Genomic DNA, 25,014 nt, shown 5'->3' with positions numbered 1-25,014 from the left:
GGGCGGCCACACCTGCCACGAAGCCACGACAGCTTCCGCTGCGGACAAGTAACTGTACCGTGTCGGGAGGCTCCCCCAACCAAGAAGGCCACGAACTCAGCCCCAAAGCAGAGAGCGCAACAGGGTGGATGTCACAACCTCATTCATTCATTCATTCATTCTACAGGCCTGCTGGGGGAGGGACCCGTTCCGATTCTGGCTCCAGAGGGCTCCTGGCCCCCCAGTGTGGCTCCGGGGGAAGAGTGTCACCTACCACGACTCCCCGTCCCCAGCAGAGAATTGCCGGGCGGGAGACCAGCACTTCAGCAGAAAGCATCGCTTCATCGTCACGCGTTCCTAATTAAACAGCCAAAACAAAAACGTTTCCAGAGCCCAGCCAGCGTGGCTCAGTGGCTGAGCATCGACCTATGAACCAGGAGGTCAGGGTTCGATTCCCAGTCAGGGCACAGGCCCGGGTTGCGGGCTCCATCCCCAGTGTGGGGTGTGCAGGAGGCAGCCGGTCGTGATTCTCTCTCATCACTGATGTCTCTCTCTCTCTCTCTCTCCCCGCCCTTCCTCTGAAATCAATAAATACATTGAATTTATACGTATAAACATTTCAAGAAAAGGTTCGTAGTGATCGGACAGTGAGGTGCAGCCGCCTGGGACGAGCAGGGGAGAACTTCATGGGGGACCAAGTGGCATCTGCATCTGAATGTTTGTTAACACCAGTGCCAGGCTCCTCCTCGCCCCGAGCTCGGGGCACAGGGAGCCCCCAGAACTAGCCAGACTGTGGTTCCCTCCGACCGGATCCAGGTGAGAATCGCGGCGCCGGGAACCCAGAGCGCTCAGGGCGCTGCATGTGTCCCGGGGAGGAGCCGGCACCTGGTGTGCTGCTGCTGCTGTTGTATTATTATTATTATTTTATTATTATTATTACTATTATTCCGACTATTCTGACGGGCACAGGTGCCCCCACTGGGGCAGTGGCTTGCGTTTCCCTAGCGACCATGATGGGAGCCTCTGTCCCTGTGCGTCGCGGCCACCGGCGGCTCCTCTCCGGGGAAATGTCTGTGGCCCCTTGTCCCTCAGGCGGCTTTGTTCTGTGCCGGGCTGTGTGGCCAGCGCTCCCAGCACGATGCCCACAGCGGGGGCGCCCCTAGGTGCCCAGACACGAACCTCAGAGGGAAGGCAGGGGAGGGTGGGAAGAGATCCCCCAAGGACCTCGTAGCAAACGTGCATACCCCGCGGACACATGCGCTGGGGTGGTGAGCACGGGGGGGGGGGGGGGGGGGGGGCAGTGGCTGGAAGTGGTTACGGGGGGAGGAAGACCTACGTCACACTTTCAAGAATGAAGGTTTTCTTAAAGCGCCACGACGGGCGGGTAACAGCGCAGCCTGTGGAGGCCACGGAGCACCGTCCAGTCAGAGGAACGCTTCCGACGCGCGTGGCCAGGACACTGGCAGGCGGCAGGAGCCACGGCAGGAGGAGTGTCCATGACCCACACCCCCCAAGAGGCCTGCCCGCCCTCAGCAGGCAGGTCCGCGGGCAGATGGGGGGCGGGGGGCACTATTGCTCAAGGAGCCCAGAGCTTCTGTTCGGGATGATGAAAAAGTTCTAGAAATAGACAGTGGCAACGGCTGCGTAGCATCGTAAATGCACTTAATCCGCTGAACTATGGGGCTAGAAACGGCTAAGATGGTGCGCGTTACATTATATAGACTTTCTCACACACAAGAGGCGGCTCACCTCGCCCACTGCGTCCTCCCGAAGACAGTCTGTCGAGAACACTGCGCCACACGAGCGCATGGCCGGTCGGGGCCCGAGGCCAGGGGGGCAGGAGGCGCGTGGGGTGCACGGCCCAGGCTCCCAGGACGGCTCCCGCCCACACTGATGTCCCCGCCACGGTGAGCGCGCCCTCCCACCTCCCAGAGCCTCCTGGGCGGAATGGGAAAGGGGGGGCGACCTCAGGGGGCGGCTGTCAGGGACGCACAGGAGGGGACGGTGGGACACGGTGGCTCAGCGGGCTGCGCCCCCCCAATGGAGCCAGCCTGCCCGGCCTCCTAGACGCTAGTCCTGGGCCCGCCCCGGGGACCTTGCATATTTCATGAGGGACTTTGAAAGCAGGAAGAACTGCCCCCACCCAGCACCCGAGAACCCAGACGGGTGGAAATAATGCGGAAAAGCGTTACCTCCCGACATCCTTCAAAGCCAGCTCCGCGCGCTCGCGGAGGAGGCCTGGAGGGAGGTGACCTGGATGTGGGCCTGGCACCTGGGAGGAGCGGGGCTAGTGCTCACGGTCCCTCCTCTGCCCATTTAAATATTGAGTCTTTGCCCGGCCGGCGTAGCTCAGTGGTTGAGCGTCAACCTGTGAACCAGGAGGTCATGGTTCGAGTCCTGGTCAGGGCACAGGCCTGGGCCGTGGGCTTCATCCCATGGGGGGCGTGCAGGAGGCAGCCGATCCGTGATCCTCTCTCATCATCGATGTCTCTCTCCCCCTCTCGGGACGCCCTGCCGCACGCCCCTCTAAACCGGCGACGGGAGCCCCACACCCAGCATCGCAGGCGAGGGTTCCTAAAAGGCTCGGACCCCGCTGTGCTCGGGCCACGGCTCGGTGACACACGGGACCCACGGTTCACTCCGTCCAGAACCAAAACCCAGGCGAGCAGCCCGGACGAGAGGGGCCTGGAGAACGCAGGGTCTGAGCTGATTCCGGCCACGAGGGTGCAGGAGGGAAAACAGCTGAAGGGGGGTGGGCCCTTCTGATTCGAACGTGAAGGAGAAGTCGGGGGTAGAGGAACCTCGGTTCTCATGGGCACTTGGGCCCTCGAGCTCATTCGAGAACTCACCAGCGACAAGCGTGGTGACGAAAGGCCTTTTCTCACCAACTATAAAGGAAGATTTGGCCCGGCCGGCGTGCTCAGTGGTTGAGCCTCGACCTATGAACCAGGTCACAGTTCAATTCCCGGTCAGGGCACAGGCCCAGGTTGCAGACTCGGTCCCCAGTGTGGGGCGTGCAGGAGGCAGCCGATCAGTGATTCTCTCTCATCATTGAAGTCTCTCTCTTTCTCCCTCTCCCTTCCTCTCTGAGATCGATCTATAATAATAAAAGCGTAATATGCTAATTAGACCAGATGACCTTCTGGACAAAGCCGGGGCTGCGAGGGAAGCCCAGGTCCCAGGTGCCAGAGGGAAGCCGGTGCCCGACAGCGGGGGATGGAAGGCCTACTCCTGCCCGAATGTCATGCATCGGCCGCTAGTAAAAATATAAAAAAAGGGGGGGCTGCAGCTGCGGGGGTGACAGCGGTTGGCGGGGTCAAAGGGCGGGCAGAGCAGGTCCGCGCGCTGCTCCTGCTGCATTATCATGTATTCATTTCTGCCCTGAACAAGGGCCAGGTCATGACAACAACCCATGGTGTGGACACGCTGAGGCCTGGCCCTGGACGGAGGGCGAGGCTGCCGGGCCAGTTTCAGGCCGGACGGACGGGAGGAGCAGGTCCCTGCGCGGCCTGTGCGGGAGGCAGGGCCAGGCCTCACCCGGCGGGAACCAGAGAGCAGGATCCCTGACACCCAGAGGACGCAGCTTCCGGCACCCAGGACCCCCGCTGAGCACTGCGCCCCAAGGACCCGAAAGCCTGTCTCCGAGACCCCCCGCAGCCCGGGGCCCGAGGCCAGGACGCGAGCACCCACGGGCCCACGACAGGTGATGGGGCGACGCACGCTCTCACAGACGCGTGTGGAGGAGTGTTCCTCAGCCTGGAAGGGAAGGGCGTGCTCCCGGGGCCACCACAGGGCGGGACACAGCCCACCTACAGGACGGGCCGGACACAGCCCACCTACAGGACGGGCCGGACACAGCCCAGCCCTGGGAACCCAGCACCGAGCTGCAGTGCCAGGGGCTGGGGGAAGCCCACCCTGACCCTGACCCTGACCCTGACCCTGACCCTAAGCCCAACGGGCACAGCAGGTGTGACTGTGCCCACGGCTGAGAACACGCACGTGCACTTAACACTGCGAAGAGGGGAGACCTCCTGTTGGTGAAATTTTTCAGAGCGAGAGGAAGGGAGAGGGAGAGAGAGAAACATCAATGAAGAGAGAGAATCACTGATCGGCTGCCTCCTGCATGTCCCTCACTGGGGATGGAGCCCGCATGCGCCCTGACCGGAATCGAACTGTAACCTCCTGGTTCGAGGTCAGCGCTGAGCCACACCAGCGGGCTCGACAGTAAGAAAAATGTTTTAAACCCACAGGGCGGGGCCAGAAGGAGGCGCCGGGCAGCGGTCCCGCCCACAGGAGCTGACCCTGGAGACAGCAGGTCTGTGCTCAGAGCTCAGACCCCAGAAGCACCCCGTTCTCCTGGGAAACGGCGGGGAGACGACAGGAAAGCCCCTCGGATGAGGCAGACACTCAGGCCTGGTGTTGAAATGGCCCGGGAAGCCCTCGGGCCCTTACCCAGCGGCCATGCCCAGGCTCGCGTACCTGAGGGAGTCAGAACTCTCAACAGGGACGATCCCCCAGATCTCACACAGCCAACCACTGAGCAAACCCAACTTTCCCGACCTGACGGTCTCTCCCCAAGTTTCACCAACGAGCGCCCCGCCCACAGCTGTTTCCAAGCAGCACGATCATCACTGATGCCCGGGGACTCCCCTTCTATACCCGTCGGCCAAGGAAACTGGTTTTGTTGAAGGACATTTCGCTTCAAGTCTCAGGACGTGAAGGGGGGCCCGCTGCACCCCCCCGTGAGGGACACTAACCAGCACCCCCACCCCAGGCTCTCTGCTCCCCTCTGGGGTGAGGTTGGCCACAGCACCGTCAGCCCCCCTGCCCACTCCCAGGTCTGCAGACGCTCTCAGAAAACTCAAGGGCAGTACAGCATCAACGCGGCAATCCGCGGTCCCCCATCCGCGGTCCCCCCAATACTCAGTATCCGAGTGCGTGCGTGCGAGCATGCGCAGGTGTGAGTGTGTGTGAGTGTGTGTGTGCATGTGTGTGAATGTGTGTCAGTGTGAGTTAGTATGTGTATGAGTGTATGTGTGCATGTGAGTGTGCGTGCATGTGCGTGCATGTGTGTGCGTGTGAGTGTGTGTGTGAGTGTGCGTGTGAGTGTGTGTGCATGTGTCAGTGTGAATTAGTATGTGTATGAGTATATGTGTGTGTGTGCGTGTGTGTGTGTGTGAGTGTGTGTGACTCCACTGCATAACCTCCCACGTTCCTGGAGGGAAAACACAGAGAAGCTGTGAGGCTGGAAGCAGGAAGGAGAGGGGGAGAAACACTCCCTGTGCCGGGATGCACTGGGCGCCTGCTCTGTGCCGAACCCAGACAGGAACTGGACAAGAACATTCACAGAGCTCTCTCAGCAGCCCGGCCGGGTGGCTCAGGGGTTGAGTGTCGACCTATGAACCAGGAGGTCCCGGTTCGACTCCCCATCAGGGCACAGGCCCGGGGTTGAGGACTCGATCCCCATGGGGGGGCGGGCAGGAGGCAGCCAGTCCATGATTCTCTCATCACTGATATTTCCCTCTCCCTCTCCCTTCCTCTCTGAGATCAATAAAAATATATTTTTAAAAAATAAGAATAAAGAAAATCTCACATCCACTGTCCCCCTCCACCACCCCCCTCCCCGTGCAGCTTCCAGCAGCTCCGTCTCCCAGGAGGGAAATGAAAGCTCAGAGGTTGGGCAGCGTTCCTGAGGCCACGCAGCTCGAGCCAAGCCCAGCTCCTTCGGGCTCCAAGTTCCTGTTCTTGCCCGGCCACCTACTCACAGGCCCTCGGAGGAGCCTTCAAAGGCCAGGCTCACGCTCGCAGCAGGAACCGAAACGCGCCCCTCCCAGGCCATCCAGCACTCAGTCAGCCACCGCGGAGCGGAGCGGGCGACGCGCCTGCAATTCACAGCCAACTGCCAGAGAGTCTGATGTAAATTCTGGTTCCCTGTTCCTGAGACAATGTCACAAAGTGCCCGGCGAAGGCGCAGAGCCCGCCTAGACCCCCTGACGCATTGTGCATGGTCCCCAGGAGCGGAAGCGGGAAGCACGCTTCGAGATCGGTACAGGATGTCTCTCTTCTTACATCTGAGAGGGTGAGGGGGGAGAAACGCAGACCTGCTGTCGTGCCCACGTACGCAGCACTGGTTGATTCCTGCTGTGCCCTGCCCGGGGATCGAACCCGCAACCTGGGCGTGTGGGGAAGGTGCTCTGACGAGGAGCCGCCCGTCCGGGCTGACTGTCTCGCTCCTACAGCCAAGAGGCTCGGTCACCGAGTTCTCAAATCTGCTCTGACAGGAGCTGCACAGGGCAGAGCTTTTTAAAATGTGTGCAAACTGGAGAGAAGAGCTAATGCTTGTTTGTGCTTCATCTAAAATACAAACAGCAGCCCGAGTGGGTGGCTGGGTGGAGAGCACGTTGTCGGCCAGGCTGATGAGGGAAAGGCAGGCGCCAGCCGCGCCAGGAGCGAGAGGGCAGCGTTTCTACAGACGCAACAGCACTGCCAGAGGCGCCCGTGCAATTCTATACCAACAACTTCTGCACTTCAGCCCGGCCGGTGGCTCAGGGGTTGAGCGTCGACCTAGGAACCAGGAGGTCACGGTTGGATGCCCCATCAGGCACAGGCCCGGGCTGTGGGCTCCATCCCCAGTGGGGGGCGTGCAGGAGGCAGCCGTCCATGACTCTCATCACTGATGTTTCTCCCTCTCCCTCTCCCTCTCCCTTCCTCTCTCTGAAATCAATAAAAACATTTTTTCTTACAGAAGCAGGGTCACTGCAGTGGCCCTACAATGCGCTGAACCTGCCGACACTTAAAAAAACAAGAATCGGGGGAGCGGGCGAGGCCAGGCCCTAAGGACACTCTGGGCACAGGACGCACCGCCTGCGGCCACGCGGGACTCAGATGGCAGGTCTCCCCGTGCCTCCGTCCACGGGGCTGTCTCTACCCTTTACGAATAGCATCCCTCCTCCAGCTGGGGGTGCTGCTCCGCACACCACCCTGCTCCCGCCTGTCACTCACAGCGGCTCCCAGGAGGCGGGCCTTCCTGCTGGGCGGGTGCTAAAGCTCCTGGGGGCTGGGTGGGGAGGGAGATGGGGTTGGGTGGAGTGGGGAGGGGAGGAGGATCTGGGCTGGGTGGGGAGGGGAGGTGAGGGGTCCAGGGACTGGGTGGGGAGGGGGTCAGGGTGGGGCTGAGTGGGGAGGGGAGGGGAGGGGCCAGGGTGGGGTGGGGAGGGGGCCAGGGTGGGACTGGGTGGGGAAGGGGCCAGGGTGGGACTTGGTGGGGAAGGGGTCCGGGTGGGGTGGGCCAGGAGGGGAGGGGGCCAAGGACTGGGTGGGGAAGGGGTCAGGGTGGGGCTGGGTGGGGAGGGGAGGGGAGGGGTCCAGGGACTGGGTGGGGAGGGGGCCAGGGTGGGACTGGGTGGGGAAGGGGCCAGGGTGGGACTTGGTGGGGAAGGGGTCCGGGTGGGGGTGGGCCGGGAGGGGAGGGGGCCAGGGTGGGGTGGGCCAGGAGGGGAGGGGGCCAAGGACTGGGTGGGGAAGGGGTCCGGGTGGGGGTGGGCCGGGAGGGGAGGGGGCCAGGGTGGGTGGGCCGGGAGGGGAGGGGGCCAAGGACTGGGTGGGGAAGGGGTCCGGGTGGGGGTGGGCCGGGAGGGGAGGGAGACAGGGTGGGGCTGGGTGGAGGAATTGGCTTCAAGACAGAGGCTGGAACCTGCTCGGCAGCTGTGACGGCAGCTGTGACGGCGTGAGCCCCCCCCCCCACACCCTCTGCTATACACCCCCCTCCTCCCCACACTACCCCTTCCTTCCGCCCCTCTCCCCACCCCCCCCAGCCTTCCTGGGACGTGTTTGGTTTGGTTTAAAAGTCACTTCATTCTACTTCTATGTCATTAACTTAAGGGAAGCCGGGATGTGGAAACCCCAAACTGCAAAACCACCCTGTCCCCTGACCCAAGTTCCAGTGTAGGGACTCGGAGAAAGCCTGGCTGCTCCCCTGATGTGAGGGGACACGGATCCCCAACACCCTCCTGACCCCCACCGGCCCCAACACCCACACAGCGCGGGAGGCACCCTCAGAAAGGAAACGTGTTTCTGACAACGTAACACATCCATTGCTTCACCTTTGTTCCCTGTCCTACAAACTCTCATAAAGGGTTAGCTTACCACACACACAGGCACACCCACACACGCATGCACACACACGCATCCACACACGGACAGGCTCAGACACGCCGCGCACAAGCACCGCCCGCACCGCCCGGCCCGCAGACGGGGGGCCGGTGAGGGCCAACCCCAGCCTCCCTGGGACCCCAGGTACGGGGCCCCCACGCCCAGGGGAGCCTCCGGGAGCCGAGACCTGCGGAGGGTGGAAGGCGGACACTGCATCTCTGGCCGAGTTTGCCGCCTGCATGTCAGTCACAGGATCCCCACCCCGCGCCCCAACTCCCTCCCCCGCCCTGAAGAGGACTTGGGGATCCACCAACGACAGAGCAGCCACCAGGAGACCAAGACCGCATTTCAACAGCGTCCAGACCAACCCCCACAGCCAGCCGCCTGCACCTCGCAGGTCTGACCTCCCAGACCCCACAGACCTAGGAGCCCTCCAGGAGCCCCCCAGGAGCCGCCCGCCAGCCACCCCAGGACATCCCCCGCCCCGGACATCCAGGGAAGTTGCCCAGGGACCCCAAGGCTTCCCTGGGGGGGGGGGGGCGCTCACAGGGCAGCGGGGCAGGGGGACCGGACACGCGGCGTCTTGGTGGGCAGCACGCCCACAGCCCCGCCCCACCCGTGTGCCCCCGTCTGGTCGGGGGGGGGGGGGGGACACGCTGAGCCCCTCGGAGCGTCCGGTCCCAGGGCACTGGGCGCGCAGGTCCCCACGCGGCAGCCGTCCCGCCCGCCCTCCAGGTCCACGGCCAGCTCCCGACACAGAGACTCGCCAGCGGGACCGGCGGGGAGAAACTGAGGCTCACCCTGCCCAGGGGCCCGTGCTGGTCCGTCCGTCTGTCCTTCCGTCTGTCCGGCCTCACATCCCGAAGTTCCCGCTTAGGAGCTGGCGGCTGCCTCCCGCTCCCAGTGAGCGCGGCTCGAGCAGGCAGTTTCCGCGGAGCCCAGCCGCCGGGAGTTGGAGGGAGTCTAGCTCCTCCCCCCACCCCGCCTCCCTCCTCCTCCTCCCCCGCCTCCTCCCGCCTCCTCCCGCACTGGCGCTCGGGGAGCCCGGGCTGTCAGAGCCCCGAGCTGCCCTGGGTCCTGGGGAGAAGGGGTTCCCGGCAGGTCCCACCATGTCCCGGGGAACCGGGGGGCCCTGCAGGGGGCACAGCGCCCGCCCGGCCAGCTCCGCAGCCCGTGGGCGCCGGGAGGAGCGCTTACAGAGTCTTCGGTAATCGCACGCACCCTCCTGACGGGCAGGAAGGCAGACCTGCAGCAAACGGACCCTAATTCCTAAACAGCTACTTTAACAGAGAGGAGCCGGGCGGCGTGGCTCAGTGGACAGAGCGTCAGCCTGCGGCCTGAAGGGTCCCGGGTTCGATTCCCAGTCAGGGCACAGGCCCGGGTTGCAGGCTCCATCCCCAGTAGGGGGCGTGCAAGAGGCAGCCGATCAATGATTCTCTCTCATCATTGATGCGTCCATCTCCCTCTCCCTCTCTGAAATCAAAGTGCTTTAACACCGATGAACCAGCCAGATAAACAACACACTCAGAGGCAATGCAGCGAACCACCCACCGCACAGCCTGAAACCGAACCTCCCAGCGCAGCGGCAGCCGCCTGTGAGCACGCTTTCCTGGAAAACACACTTTCCCCCTAAAACAGCGCTGCTGGCCCCTGGACTCCGGAGCAGTTTTAGCTCCCACGCTCTGACCGCCTGAGGACAGGCTAGCTCAGCCGCCCCACGCGCTCCGGGCTGGACCTGGGTTCCCAGGGGGAGTTTCGTTAATAAAACTCTAAATGGCCACACCGTGCGGGACGCCGCGGGCGGCGAGTTAAAGAAAACGAGAGAAATGCCAGGCGCAGGAAACAGCTCCCGGAACGACAGGCAGGGCCACAGCCGCAGCAGCGGAGCATCAGGGGTGAAATGGATGGGTTAACACGGCTATCGTTTCCCAAGGTCAGCAGCTGGGTCGAAAGCCAGGGACACCGGCCGCCCTGCCAGGGGCTGGCCTCGAAGACCCCGGCTACAGACACACACAGGATCCATTTCATAGTGTTTCCTACTGACCTCAGAGAGGAAGGGAGAGGGAGAGAGACATCAATGATGAGAGAGAATCAGGGACCGGCTGCCTCCTGCACGCCCCCCACTGGGGATGGAGCCCACAACCCGGCCTGTGCCCTGACTAGGAACCGAACCCTGACCTCCTGGTTCACGGGTCAAGGCCCAACCATGGAGCCTCGCCGGCCGGGCACCACATTCATTTAAAAAGTCCCAATTCCTCAAGGCCTGTCAGCGAGAGGCCGGAGCGGTTCTCAGAAAAGGGAACGTTCAGCCAGTAACGACACAAACAGAAATGGTGGGAAACATGACCCACGCAAGACATCCGTTCACCTGCGGGCGCGGCTCATCCCTCTGGGCCTGGAGCCTGCGCGGGGCCGGCAGGAGCACCGATGTCATAACTGAGACCGAGGACCCAGCGACCTGAGGACGCCCCCACGACTGCCGGGCGTGTGGACGGAGCCGCCTCCCTCGCGGAGTGGCTGGGCACCTCAGGGCGCGGGACCTCTTTGGATGTCATGCTTTGGGGTGCAAGGGGGCCTTATAGGCAGAAGTCAAGGGTGCACGAGACGTCCCCAAATGGCCCGGCCGGCGTGGCTCCGTGCTTGAGCCTTGACCCATGCACCAGGAGGTCACGCTTCGATTCCCGGTCAGGGCACAGGCCCGGTTGTGGGCTCCATCCCCGGTGTGGGGTGTGCAGAAGGCAGCCGGTCCATGATTCTCTCTCATCACTGATGCTTCTATCCCTCTCCCCCTCCCTTCCTCATATACACACACATACACACACACACACACACACACATATACATTCACACACACATATACATTCACACACACATATACATTCACACACACACACACATATACATTCACACACATATACATTCACACACACACATATACATTCACACACACATACATTCACACACACATATACATTCACACACACATACATTCACACACACACATACATTCACACACACATACACACACACACACACATACACACACACACACACACATATACATTCACACACATATACGTCAGAATAAATTGAAACTAAAAAAAAAATCCCCACCTGTTCAGGAAAGCCCCCGACAAGAGGAAGGGGTCTCGCCCAGAACGCCTCCACCTGCCGGTGAGACCCGAGGCGAGGCGCCCCGACTCCGTACGGGATCACGTGTCACGCAGACGCCCGGGGCCTGGAGAGCCACAGACAGGCATGTCTCCCGGGCCGGCAGCTCCGAAGCAGCCGTGGTCTGTGCACAGCCTCAGCCCGCACCGCATGCCTCGCCAGGGCTTCTGTGGGGCTGGAGGTGGGATGAGCCAGGCCAGGGGCCGGGAGGAGGGTGCAGAGCGGCTGCAGGGCCAGGAGCCCGGGCCGGGGCGAGACGCACGGAGGCAGGCTTATCGCGGCATCAGCCGCTCCCCGACCACAGCTGGAGCCGCTCCAGGGCGTGCGGGAAGGGCAGCTCACCGCCCGCTGTGGAGCCTCATCACTTCCAGGAAGGGCGGGCCGGCCGCCAGCGGGGCGAGGGCTCACCGTGGAGACAGCGTCCCCCGTTCTCTGACCTCGTCACCCGAGAGGTCTCCCTTCCAGCTGGGCTGTCGCACGGGGGTGCTTCCTCGGAGACCAGTTCATCTCGCTGGGGCGGGTGCTGCTCAGCGTGGGGGGTGGGGGGGAGGCAGTGGGTTCGCTCACCCAGGACCCCCTGGGCCTAACGGGGAGGCACCGCTGAACCCGTGATGGGTTACGGAGGAGCCCACTGTGCAGCTCTCAGGCCTGAGAATAAAAGGTCCCCATCGCAGCTTCCGGGGCGAGGGCCGGGGGTGAGTCTGAGCCACATGAGCTCGGCTGCGCCCGGCTCGGCTGCAGATCCGCCGATGGGAGGGGACTGGGTGACGGCCAAGCTGAGCACGTGGAAACCTGCCGTTCCTTCAGCCACAGACGTCCAGAGACCAACCAGGCAGAAGCCCGCCACCAGCCAGGCCGGGTAGCGGGCGGGTAGCGGGCGGGCGGCAGGCGGCGGGCGGGCAGCGGGCAGAGGGCAGGCACACAGGGGACCCAGCTGCTCCCCCCGCAGCAGAGGGAGGGTGCCAGGCGTGTGCCGGGCACCACCCAACAGGAGGGGAGGGAAGGCACCTCGACCCCCACAAGGTCCCCGGCTTCGGAACCGCGGCTCTGACTCACTACCCCTAGTTTTGCTTCTCAAAGGCCGCGTGAATTCAGGACAAGAAAACGGTTACCCGCGCACCAGGAGCATGAACGCGCGTGGAACGCAGGGTTTCGGTCCCGCCCATGCGCCCGCAGGGGGCACCAGTGACTTTCCGTTAGCAATGTCCCGCAGTCGGGGAGACCTGGGGCGACGGATCCCCCGGAGCCACACAGCCACACACTGAAAAGTGGACGTGGACACGCACAGGCCAGGCCGTGGGCCCTGCCGGCAGAGCCCCGCCCACACGAGCACCGCTCACTGAGGGCTGTGCCTGTGGGCCCCGCGGGAAGCGCCCCCCGCTCCCCGTCATCGCTGACGTCACTCAGAAACCAACCCCCCGGCGTTTCTTTTCCCCAAAGACCGACTCGCCTTCACCTCGCCGTTTTGTGTATTAGACCAAGAGCAGCTGACTCCTAACGCTCCTTTTTTTAAAAAAAATGTTTTTATTGATTTCAGAGGAAGGGAGAGGGAGAGAGAGGGAGAGAGAAGCATCAATGATGAGAGAGAATCACGGATCAGCTGCCTCCTGCACGCCCCCCACTGGGGATCAAGCCGCAACTGGGCCTGTGTCCTGACCGGAAATCGAACCGTGACCTCCTGGTTCCTAGGTCGAGGCTTAACCACTGAGCCACGCCGGCCGCAGCCTAACATTCCTTTCAGTTGTGTCCTCAGCGGCAAACGCCTTCCTTCGGCAGAAGCTTCCGGATGTGGTCAGGGCTCTCAGATCCAACCTGGCCAGGAGCCGAGGCAGTGTCACCAAAAGGCGTCGCCGCCAGCTGAGCTGAGGGTCCCCAGGAACCAGGTGGGCGGGGACCACACCAGCCGTCACCCGTGTCCCCGGCATCGGCGGAGCCGCAGCCACGCTGGGCCAGCAGTTTCCACGCACACAAATTACCCGAATCCCAATAAAAAGCCGCTCCCGGCACCACTGCAGCTCCAAACACAGCCCGCTGAGCCTGAGTGTCACCATGGAAACTCGGAAGCTTTCTCGTGCGCACATTCCGCGGTTGGAACTGACTGATCACCAGGACCCACTTTTATATCTGAAACTGCTGGGAGTCTAAACGCGGATCCGCCCGCCCACCCATGAGAGCGACGGGACCTGCCCGAACCCCGACGCCACCGTCCTTCCCTCCGGAGGATAACGGGGCTCACCGCGGTGGCAGCGGCAACGTCTCCAAGTCCAGGCCCTCAGTAGCTCGGACCCAAGACGAGCCTGTTTCACCACTTAAACGGGGACCCGCTGGCAACCGAACGGAGAGACGCTTACGTGGCCTCGCACACTCGCAAACACGCGGGCAGAGTCCTGCGAACTGCAGTCGGCGGGGCACCAGGAAACCCCACGGCTGTGAACGCCCGCGGCCTGCGGTCCTCCTGTCTGCCACCAATTCCCTTCCTAACGCCCGCGCCCTCACCGCGTGGTCACGTCCTTTTGGCAAAGGCGCCAACCTGGTGACACCCACACGCTGCCTGGTCTGCGCCGGCACCGAGCCGCTGGCCGTGCCGGAGAAATAAACACAATCCCGCCGGCCTGGCGCCGCCTGATGGGCGGTGACCATGCCACCCAGGCCGGCCAAGCGAGCTCCGCGCACGACCTCAGACGCGGTGATAAAACCCACATGAAAACTGCCGCCGTCGGGAAAGCACTTCCATCGAACACTGAGCCTCCAGACAGAAGCATCTTCGCTGCGCCTGGAGGTGGAAAACCCGTGTCCACAGCGCGGCTCCGAGAAACCTCGGGGAAATGCGAGGGGAGGCAGGACAGCAGCGAGAGAACACACCGGTCACGCGGGCCTCCTCCTCGCACCGGGGAGCCTGCCGCGGCCCCACGGCCGTGAGTGCAGGGGGCTCTGCTTCCGGGAACATTGTCAGAGAGATGACTGGCGGGTCGGGGGTGGGGGCGTCCGGCCGGAGGGCCGTAGAAGGGCCGCAAGTCCCTGCCAAGCCACTGGGCCTGGCCCTGCCGAGGCACCCGCAGGGGGCGCTCAAAACTCCATCAGCCCAGGAGCTTTTCATCGCCACACAACCTGGTGTCCAGTGAGTGCTGTGAGGCGAGTGAGGGCCCTGGCAGACAAAAGCCCACTCCCGGTGGGACGGACGGACGGACGGTGTATTCACGTATGTATACACCCACATACAGATACAGACATATCCATGCACATGGCCCAGCACACCAGGAGACCCCTAACTTCATTTAAAAACGAAATCAGCACCAGCTGGCGTGGCTCAGTGGTTGAGTGTCGACCTAGGAACCAGGAGGTCACGGGTTCGATTCCCGCTCAGGGCACAGGCCTGGGTTACGGGCTCCATCCCCAGTGGGGGGTGTGCAGGAGGCAGCCGATCAGTGACTCTCTCTCATCGTTGATGTTTCTCTCTCCCTCTCCATTCCCTTCCTCTCTGACATAAATAAAAGTGTGTTTTAAAAAAATGAAATAACCAGTTGGGTTCAGCGTCCCCACCCCTTCCCACTTCCTCTCTGTCCGCAGTGTGGACCCAACGACGCTTACAGCCCAGAGGCAACAGAAAGGAAGTGGGAAGATGGGGTGGGGGCCCCCGAACAGCCCAGATCCCAGCACCGCCCAGCACCGCCTGCCTTCACCTCCCATGGACCCACCGCCCGCGCACCCCTCTCAGGGCCCTGAGTCCCCTCTCTTCTTCTTCTTTTTTAAATTGTGTTTATTGACTTCTTTTTAGAGAGAGAGGGGACGGAGAGAGAAACATTGGTTGTTGTTCCACTTATTTATGCACTCCCTGGTTGATTCTTGTGTGTGCCTTGACCGGGGATCGAACCCGCAACCATGGCCTATCAGGACGATGCTCTGACCACTGAGCAACCTGGCCAGGGCTCATAAGTCCACTCTCTTGTCTGCATGGGGAGGAGGTGGGTTACTTCCTGGGCAGGTTCCAGCCCACGGGACGGGGACATGGAGTTCTCTGAGGTCCCTTCAGCCCAGGATGGGGGGTGGGCGGCACTGCTCCTCTCTGCCGTCATCACTCACTGGCTCTTCCCGTGCACCCCATCCTTCCTCCTCCACCGTCCCCGCCACCAAGACGGGCACCTGTCCAGGCCGGGCAATGACGGACCCAGAGCCCCTGGACATGGGGCCTCGCTGGTCCACACTGGCCTCCAAGAGTATATCCCCAAACCTGAGGCTGTCTGCCTGTGAGGTGGGAGGTGCAAGGTGCGAGGTGCCAGCCAGGCTGAGAAAACCGACCAACACAGGGAAGCGGAGGAGAGCGCCCCCAGTGCCGACCGCTGCGTCCAGCTTCACCCCGTCCTCCGGGCCAGCACACGTCCACCTGGTCTTCAGTCGCCTGGGTCCCTGGCAGCCGAGGCGCTAACAGGGCTGGGGTTTCCCGGGGCCTGGCCCTGGTTGGGGGCTGACGCTGCTGCTTTGCTGGGGTGAGGAGCCCGGGCCTCCACTCCGCCCGCTTCTCTTTTTATCCCTTTTAAAACTTTACCTCCTTCCTTCCTTTTATCCTGTTTTCCTTTTTCCAAATATTGAGTGGCCCAGGGGGAGCGCTTTCGGTTCTCCCTCTTCTACGAGAATGGAGAACTGAATTCAGGGCCGAGGTGGGCCCGGCCGGGTGGCTCAGGGGCTGAGCGTCGACCTAGGAACCAGGAGGTCACAGTTGGATTCCCGGTCAGGGCACAGGCCCGGGTTGCAGACTCGGTCTCCAGTGTGGGGGATGGAAAAGGCAGCCAATCAGTGATTCTCTCTCATTATTGATGTTTCTCTCGTCTCCGTTCCTCTCTGAAATTAATATAAATATATTTTTAAAAAGAACCAAATCAAGGACCGAAATTCACGAGGTGCAGGAGATGCCTGAGCAGCCCCCACACCAGGACCCCCGCTCTCCCTGGAGGAAGCCCGCGGGTTGGGCTCCTCACGGGGCCACGAAGGAAGTGGCTCTCAGCCACACGCACAGCAGAGCCGCCAGGCAGGCCTCTTCCTGGGCGTTACCTGAAGCGTCTGCTCAGCGGATCTCGGGCTCCATCCCCAGCAAGAAGCCCCACAGGAGACGTGCAGAGCCAGCAGCTCCATGACAACGGCGCAGGGTGTGCTGGGGAGGAGGGAGAAAGGGGCCCAGGAAACACTGGAGCACCCGGCACAGCGGAGTCAACACAGCGCCACCTATGGGAATCCTTGGGGAGAGTCCTGTCTGCTCTGCAAACAAGCCCTAGAGCAGCTGATGCCCTCGAGCCCAAAAACCATGGACTATAGGATGGGTGGGTGGACAGATGGATGGGTGGGTGGGTGGGTGGGTGGGTGGGTGGATGGGTGGATGGATGGGTGGATGGATGTTTGGATGGATGGACAGATGGGGTGGATGGATGGATGGATGGATGGATGGATGGATGGATGGATGGGTGGATGGATGGGTGGATGGATGGATGGATGGATGGATGGGTGGATGGATGTTTGGATGGATGGACAGATGGATGGACAGATGGGTGGATGGATGTTTGGATGGATGGACAGATGGGTGGATGGATGGATGGATGGACAGATGGGTGGATGGATGGATGGATGGGTGGGTGGATGGGTGGATGGACAGATGGATGGGTGGGTGGGTGGGTGGGTGGGTGGATGGACGGATGGACAGATGGATGGGTGGGTGGGTGGGTGGGTGGGTGGATGGACAGATGAATAGGTGGATGGGTGGATGGGTGGATGGACGGACGGACGGATGGATGGATGGATGGATGGATGGATGGACGGACGGATGGACAGATGGATGGATGGACGGATGGATGGACGGATGGATGGACAGATGGGTGGATGGACAGATGGATGGATGGATGGATGGATGGATGGATGGATGGATGGATGGATGGATGGACGGACGGACGGACAGATGGGTGGATGGGTGGATGGATGGATGGGTGGGTGGGTGGGTGGATGGATGGACAGATGGATGGACAGATGGATGGACAGATGGGTGGATGGGTGGATGGATGGATGGATGGACAGATGGATGGACAGATGGATGGACAGATGGGTGGATGGGTGGATGGATGGATGGATGGACAGATGGATGGACAGATGGATGGATGGATGTTTGGATGGATGGGTACATGAGTGGATGAACAGATGAGATGAGAAGAGAATGGTAGCAGGCACAAGAGGGTGTGCACTGAGAGGACAGAGGACAGGCAGACGGCACCGTAACTGCTGAGTAAGGGCACGTGCAGAGTGGGCAGGCATTGCTACCCAGTCAGGCAGGAACTGCATCGGGCTGTGTGGGGCGGCGGCTGCACGTATCCCACCATCCCCAGGTGGGAGCGCTCTTCAGCCCTGGGAAGAAGAGTCTTCAAAGTAACTAAGGAAAAGTGAACACGTATGCGTGACCCTGATCCAATGACCCGTGTCCTTATGAGAAGAGATTAGGACCAGGCAGGGATGGCGGGAGGCCTGTGAGGGCGCAGGAGAGGGCGGGTGGGTGGATGGACGGGTGGACAGACGGGTGGACGGACGGGTGGATGGACGGGTGGATGGACGGGTGGACGGGCGGGTGGACGGACGGGTGGATGGGCGGGTGGACGGACGGGTGGATGGACAGGTGGACGGACGGCGACCGGCTGAGGAGAGAGGCCTCAGAGGACCAGCCTCCAGAACTGAGAGAAAACGAGTTCCTACCGTTGACGCCACCGAGGTGGCCGCCGGAGACCAGCGGCGGGCAAGACAGTCTCTGCCACGACCCCTCAGCTCGGCCGTTACCATGGCAAAGCGACAGCACGCAATCCGTGTAGAGCCACCAGCCTACTCCCCTGAGCTGCACCCTCGGGCACAGCCGTCTAAACACCAGGCCGTTCTGCATGTGGGAACTTACTCTCCTTCTTTGATTTTTTTCCAAACAAAAAATGAAAACCAGTCAGCGAGCAATTTCAGGATCTGGGATGCCGTCTCCGGTCACAGGAGGGACCGGAGGGGACGCTCTCTCCCATGGATCCCACTCCGGACCCCCTGCTCCGGGCTGTGCACCCCGTCTCCTGCCTGCGACCATCCTCCTCCTTGGGCACCAGCCGCCCCGCCCACTGGGCTCCAACGCCTTCCAGTGTCTGTGTCTCCACGTCCCTTCATCGCCAGCACTCGTCATAGCGCCTGGAACACGACAGGTGCCTGATACACTTCCCCCGAATCGAGTCAGAGTCCCTGACACCACGGAGTCACTGTCCAGGGGGGCTGGAGGCCGACCCCAGCGTCGCTGCCCTGCGGCCCGGCCGCCCCCACCTGTCTGACCGCAGCCGTGACCACTGCTCCCTGGGGGTGCATGATGGACGTCAAGGATGAGCTGCACGTCAGCCGGAAGCTGGAGTGGGCCCTTGTTCAGGAGCAGCTATTGGGGGGTCAGAGAAGACAGGCCGGAACCGGGCCCCTGGGCCCTGCATGGCCGTCGGATGCAGGACCAGGCCCTCAGTGCACAGAGGGCGGGAAACAGGTCGCCCTTGGACCCTGAGTTTGGGGTCGATGGGAAGGGGCGGCCTTCAGCAGCCCCCCTTCCTGCCTCACTCGCCAGCCCCTGGGCCGGGAGATGCTCCCGTCAGCAGGCGCTCACCGGCACCTCGTGGTGACGCTGCGGCCGGGCCGTCCACAGCCTCCCTCCCAGCCCTGTGTGTCCAGGAGGACGAGCCTGGAGCCGTTCCTGAAGCTTCGCCGCCTCGGAAATCTGCAGGGACGGGAGCCAGAGGTCAGATCTGTGTGCAAAGGGTGAGAAGAACCAGGGCACCTGCCCGGAAATGACTCCCACTTGAGGGGCCGGACCTGAAGGTCGGCCCAAGGCCTCGCGGGGCCCCAGGGCAGGAAGGCAGGGGACAGGTGAGCAGGAAGGCGGGAGGGAGGACGCCACCCTCCACCTCAGGCTGGCCCGGCACCCTCCCCTCGCCGCCCCCCTCCGCCCTTTTAGAGGGACAAGACAGCCCGGGCAGCGGGGCTCAGCTGGATGGTGGTTCAAAAGACTGTTGTTAAAGTTACCAGGCATGAGGGTAACTCTGAAAACTAACAGGATAGTTGATAATATTAAGGGGCTGTAGTGCTCACAGATTCTCATGTTCTTATCTTTTGGGGACACAAACTGACATATAAGGTCTGAGGTGTGCAAAATAATCCATGGACTGTGTGTGTGTGTGTGTGTCTGTGTGTGTACATGTGTGTGTATGTGCATGCATGTGTGTGCATTCGTGTGCATGTGTGTGTGCGTGTGTGTTGACTGCAGATGAAAGCCGATCCGGCATGGATGCTAATCCCTGAAGCTGGGTAAGGGGTCCCTGAGCGTTTGGATGGGCTTTTCCATCTATAAACGTCTGAAATTGCCCTTTAGACCAGCACGGACGAGACACGCTGCGGTCAGCACACACCGCGAACGCCTCCGGTGGCCCGAGGGGCGGTGTGGCCTGCCAACACATTTTGTTTGGATTGTGGGACTGTTTTCTTAAAGTTTCTTTCCTTTTTGATCCAACATCTAAAATAATTCCTCACATAAAACCATGACTTCCCGTTCCTCTTGGGAACACAAAACTCTGGCGATTCCAGCCCAGCGCCCGGGTCACCTGGCTCCGGTGGACAGCTCCCGGCCCCGGTCCCGGGGTTGGGCCCCTCCGAGCGGGGACACTGCCCGCGGCTCCCTCAGCCTGAGGCTCCTCAGCCCGAGGCTCCCGCCCAGGGACCAGACGGCCCTGCGACAGCGTCCCCCTAGCGCGGGGGGGGGGGGGGGGGGGGCGCCGTTTCCATCCCACGGTCGCTGATGGGAAACAGATGGACGGTCGGCGCTGCAGAAGAAAGCGCAGGCGTCCGGGGCTCGGGCCGTGCCTTCTCTCGGCCGGTCCTGCTCGGCTCCGGCTGCAGACAGGACGGGGCCGGGAGCCGATTAGTCCCTAACCCCCCACCCCGCCCACAGCGGAGGGTCAGCCAACGAGGCTGAGTCATCCACCCGCGGCTCCCAAGGGTCGTAGGAGGAAGGGACAGGGAAGAGGAGAGGAGCGAAGGCCCCGCCCTGCTGGACGCCGCCCTGCGTGTTCTCGGCCCGTCGGTGGCCCTCCCAGCAGGACCGGGCGCAGCGCCACGCTCCCAGAAACACGGGCTCCGAGCCGAGCCCAGGCAGCCCCGGTGAGCCTGCGCCCCGGGAGGCGGGCGGTCAAAGGCCGAGCCCTGACCGACGGCCCGCACGGTGCGGCCAGTGCCTTCTCATCGGAGACAGAGAACGTCCGTCCGTCTACCTCCCCAGGTACGTCCTACCCCTCGCGGGCCCTGGACTCTCCCGGGCCCAGGTTCCCCGTCCCAGCTCCGGGTCCATCCGTTCCTCCAGCCCAGCCTCACGCCGGGTCAGGCAGCGACCCGTTCGCTCAGATCCGACTTCCAGGGACCTCACGTTCTTCCCAGAGTGAGCGTCCCTGGCTCCCCGCAGCCGAATCTGAAATTTTTTTAATGTGTGTGTGTGTTTTTATTGATTTCAGAGAGAGGAAGGGGGAGAGAGAGAGAGAGAGAAGCATCAATGATGAGAGAGAATCATGGATTGGCTGCCTCCTGCACGCCCCACACTGGGCATCAAGCCCGGAACCCGGGCATGTGCCTTTGACCAGAATCGAACCTGGGACCCTTTGGTCTGCAGGCCGACGCTCTATCCATTGAGCCAAACTGGCCAGGCTATTCTGAAATTTAATTCATTCAACTGCAGACAAGTGAGAACGAGCAACTGGACCAGCCCGGGCCACGGATGAGATACGGCTGTGGCCACGCGCCCCACCCAAGCTCTCCAATCGGCGGCTCCCACCTCCCTAGTGACCGCACACCTGACAACGCCTCCCTGGCTTTCCAGTACCCCCCAACGTGCCCAACGCCAGCAACCCCTCCTCCCACCAAAATGCAGGAGCAGGGGGCCGCTCAGGCACCCGGCCCCGAGGCACGCAGCCACCCCGGCGGGTCCTCACCCGCACGGCAATCAGAAAAACACACATTTGAAGGGAAAAACAGTAAGATACGTCTTCGCACCCACAACAATGACTGCAGTCAACCAGAGGAAGCAGCAAGTACGGGCAAGGGCGTCAAGAAATCGGAGCGCACTGGTGGGATGGGGAACGGGGCAGCCACCGCAGTTCCAGTTCCTCAGACAGTAAACCCAGAGCGACCGCGGGCCCCGGCAAGGTCCTTCCTGGGAAAATGACAACGCTGTGCACACGAGCGCTGCACGTGAGTGTGTCAGAGCACAGTGGTTCTCAACCTTCCGGCCCTTTAATACAGTTCCTCATGTGGTGACCCAACCATAAAATTATTTCCGTTGCTACTTCATCACTGTCATGTTGCTACTGTGATGAATCGTCATGTAAATATCTGATATGCAGGATGGTCTTAGGCGACCCCTGTGAAAGGTCGTTCGCCCGCCAAAGGGGTCGCGACCCACAGGTTGAGAACTGCTGGATAGCAGTACGGTCTGTAAGAGCAAAAGAGCAGAAAGAACCCAACGCCCCTCAGCTGATGGACGGGTGGACACAGGACGCTATCCCCGCGCCACCAAGAGCGTCCGGCGAGGAAGGGATGAGGTACGGACACAAACCACGACCTGAACACACTGTTGTCAGAGAAAGGAAGCCGTCACACAGGCCCAGCACTGCATGACTCCACTCACATGAATTGTCCAGAACAGGCAAACCCAGAGACAAACGGGCTAATGGCTGCCCGAGGGTGAGGATGAGGTGGGAGAGTTGGAGGGATATGAGGAGGGACCCGTAATGGACACAGACTTTCTTCTGTGATAAACCGGATTATGGGGATGGTTGCAAAGCTCCGAATATTCTAAACACTGTTGACGTGTGCACTTTAAGTAGATGAATCATATGCCATGGGAATTACAGCTCACTGAGTGATTTAAGAGAAAAAGTCTAGCATGGCTGGTGTGGCTCAGTGGTTGAGCTTTGACCTATGAGCCAGGAGGTCACAGTTCGATTCCTGGTCAGGGCACATGCCCGGGTTGTGGGCTCGATTCCCAGTAAAGGGTGTGCAGGAGGCAGCCAATCCATGATTCTCTCTCACACTGATGTTTCTCTCTGTCTCTCCCTCTCCCTTCCTCTCTAAAATCAATAAAAATATTTTAAAATTTTTTTATTAAAAGTCTATTGGAAGATAATAAATTCCATCACTAGTCATGATACAAAGAAAAGTGCTTGGTCCCCTAGTCTTTCTAGTTCATCAAGATGTCGGTCAAAATCCTACGTTAAACACATATGCGATGTTCATGGCGCAGTCACACACCTAATTCAACACAACTTACCGTGACGCCATTTGCTCAGGACGGGGGCTGGGAACCAGAACTAGATTTGAGTCCTGGCGCCACCACGCACAGTGCACACTCACTCAGACCTGCCCCAGCCTCAGTTTCCCTTTATGTCAAAGGAGGAAAATAACAGAGCCCCGCCAGGCAGTGGTGAGAAGTGGAAGAAGTAATTCATGCGCGCGGCTAAGCAGGTCCCTGGCAGAGAGCACACTCCCACACTAACTCGATGGACACACAGGCCCTGCAGACGGGACACTGACCACAGAACCAACGCGCACACCTGCGCAATGGCCCGAGCCGCTGCGGAACAATCAGAACACCAGCCAGACCCCGAGCACTGTGCACGGAGGTTCCGCGGACCCGTGGGAATTCCTGAGTCAGAGATGGCAGAGGGAGGGGGGCGACTCGGCAGCCCACCCCCGTGCAAGGCCTCTGCTGCTCGGGGGCCACCCAGCCACGCCCGGAGTGTCTACACGAACAGCAGGAAGCTCCCCACGCACCACCTGCAACCACAGGGGACATGGAGCATGAGGACAGGCTCCCCCGCCTCCCTCAGGGCGGGAGGAAGAGAACAGCCGAGAAAGGATGTGACCAGGTCACAAAAGCCAACCTCAGCCATGAGACCCCCAATTTCAACTTCTCCGACCGCTGACTGTCAGACCGCTCTGCAGCTCAGTAAAGACATAAAAGAATACACTGTCGCCCTGACTGGTGTGGCTCAGTGGATAGAGCGTCGGCCTGCGGACCAAAGGGTCCCAGGTTCGATTCCGATCAAGGGCACCTACCTTGGTTGCGGGCACATCCCAGTAGAGGGTGTGCAGGAGGCAGCTGATCGATGTTTCTCTCTCATCGATGTTTCTAACTCTCTATCCCTCTCCCTTCCTCTCTGTAAAAAATCAACAAAATATAAAAATAAAAAATAAAAAACACCCTTCTTCCGCCTGCTGCTGGCTCCCAGCGCCCAGCCCAGATGCTTCCCATGGTCCTTTCCGAAAGTCAAAGTACAAGCGAACTTGCAGATCAAAACCAAAGCTTAGGAACCCTGGTAGCAAAGGAACTAGCATCCTTTTTCCAGAACCGTCCGATTCCCAGGGAGGAAGGGCCCCTGACCTGGGCCGCCCATCAGAGGGCCTCCCCGGCGCCCACCGGCCACGCCCTTCGCAGGAGACTGAGGTCCCCACCCAGAGGCCAGCCCCGCGCTCCCAGACCCGCCCTGGCCCAGGCCCAGGCCCAGGCCCAGGCCCAGGCCCTCGCAGGGCTCTGTCTGTCCCACGGGACTACGGGAAGCCTTGCCCTCCAAGGGCAGACACCAGTGGGTCCGCGGCTGGAGCGGCGGGTGTAGGTCGGCGTCCATGGCGCCCGGCTGGGTGGCCACCTGCCCGGGACCCCTGTGAGGCCTCTCCTTGGCTCTGGGTCAGGCCTCCAGGTGGGTATGGAAGTGGACTCCAGCCAGGAGACTGACCTGTTCGGCCTGCAGTTTGCTGGCTGAGTTACAGCCTTTTACACATTTACACACCGACGGGGTCGGGGTCGCCAGCCTCGCGGACCTCGCGGACCGGCTGGCGAGGCGGCCACGGGCCTGGATGAGCCTTCATTTGTCCTCTGGCCCAAACCGGCTTTCTTCCACAGAGACAACGGGTCTTTACATTTAAAAAGCCGCCAGGCGTGCACGGCCACTCACAGAAACCGAGGAAAGGCCGTGTGAGGGTGAGTCCGCTGCTTGCCGTGGTGACCATGAGCCGTGGAGAGCGGGCGCCCCCCCGACCTTGGTCCACGCGGGGCTGCCTGTCAGGTTCTCCCCGAGCCCCTCCTCCCAGAGGCGCCCCAAGCCCACAGCGGGCCCATCGGCATCAAGTCCTGGGCGTCGGGCCCCCGGTTCCACGAATGACGGGGTCCCCTCCACCAGCAGATTAACGCCTGTCTGGGTTCTTAGCCTCACCCAAGGATACACTGTGGTTTTTATTTTTATTACCTTTTTTTTAGTCCTTATTGTTGAAAGTATGACATAGGTCCTTCCCCCCCATTAACCTCTTCCAGCCTGCCCACCCCCCAGGCCACCCCCGGCCCGCACCACCCCATTGCACGTGTCCATGGGTGATGCATACATGCACACAAGTTCATTGGTTGATCTCTTCCCACCACCCACACCCCCGCCTTCCCTCTGAGGTTCAACAGTCGGTTCAGCTTCTATGTCTGTGGGTCCATTTTTGTTCATCAGTTTATTTGGCTCATTAGATCCCACCTGTGAGTGAGGTCATGTGACACTTGTCTTCCTCTGACTGGCTTATTTTACTCAGCATAATGCTCTCCAGGTCCCTCCGTGCTTATTGGTTTTTAGAGCGAGCAATGGAGAGAGAGAGAGA

General features: G+C 61.4%; 1 protein-coding gene across 6 annotated transcripts in view; it reads right to left on the bottom strand.

Annotated features, from left to right (window-relative positions):
* The window catches only part of TIAM1 (TIAM Rac1 associated GEF 1), a 180,358-nt gene that overhangs the window by 102,919 nt on the left and 52,425 nt on the right, over positions 1-25,014 (bottom strand). The window contains exon 1 of one of the 6 annotated variants that reach the window (XM_036350045.1): positions 11,245-11,937. The exons of 1 other annotated variant lie outside the window; for it this stretch is intronic. The gene's annotated coding sequence lies outside the window, so the exon portion shown is untranslated. Of the gene's footprint in view, positions 1-8,930; positions 9,064-11,244; positions 11,938-25,014 lie in introns of those variants that run through there. 4 more of the 6 variants (XM_036350043.1, XM_036350040.1, XM_036350046.1 and 1 more) reach the window with 4 other exon arrangements.

This window comes from Myotis myotis, unplaced genomic scaffold (genome assembly GCF_014108235.1).
Source record: "Myotis myotis isolate mMyoMyo1 unplaced genomic scaffold, mMyoMyo1.p scaffold_m19_p_2, whole genome shotgun sequence".
Classification (NCBI taxonomy): domain Eukaryota; kingdom Metazoa; phylum Chordata; class Mammalia; order Chiroptera; family Vespertilionidae; genus Myotis; species Myotis myotis.
This window is presented reverse-complemented; position numbering and strand designations above follow the sequence as displayed.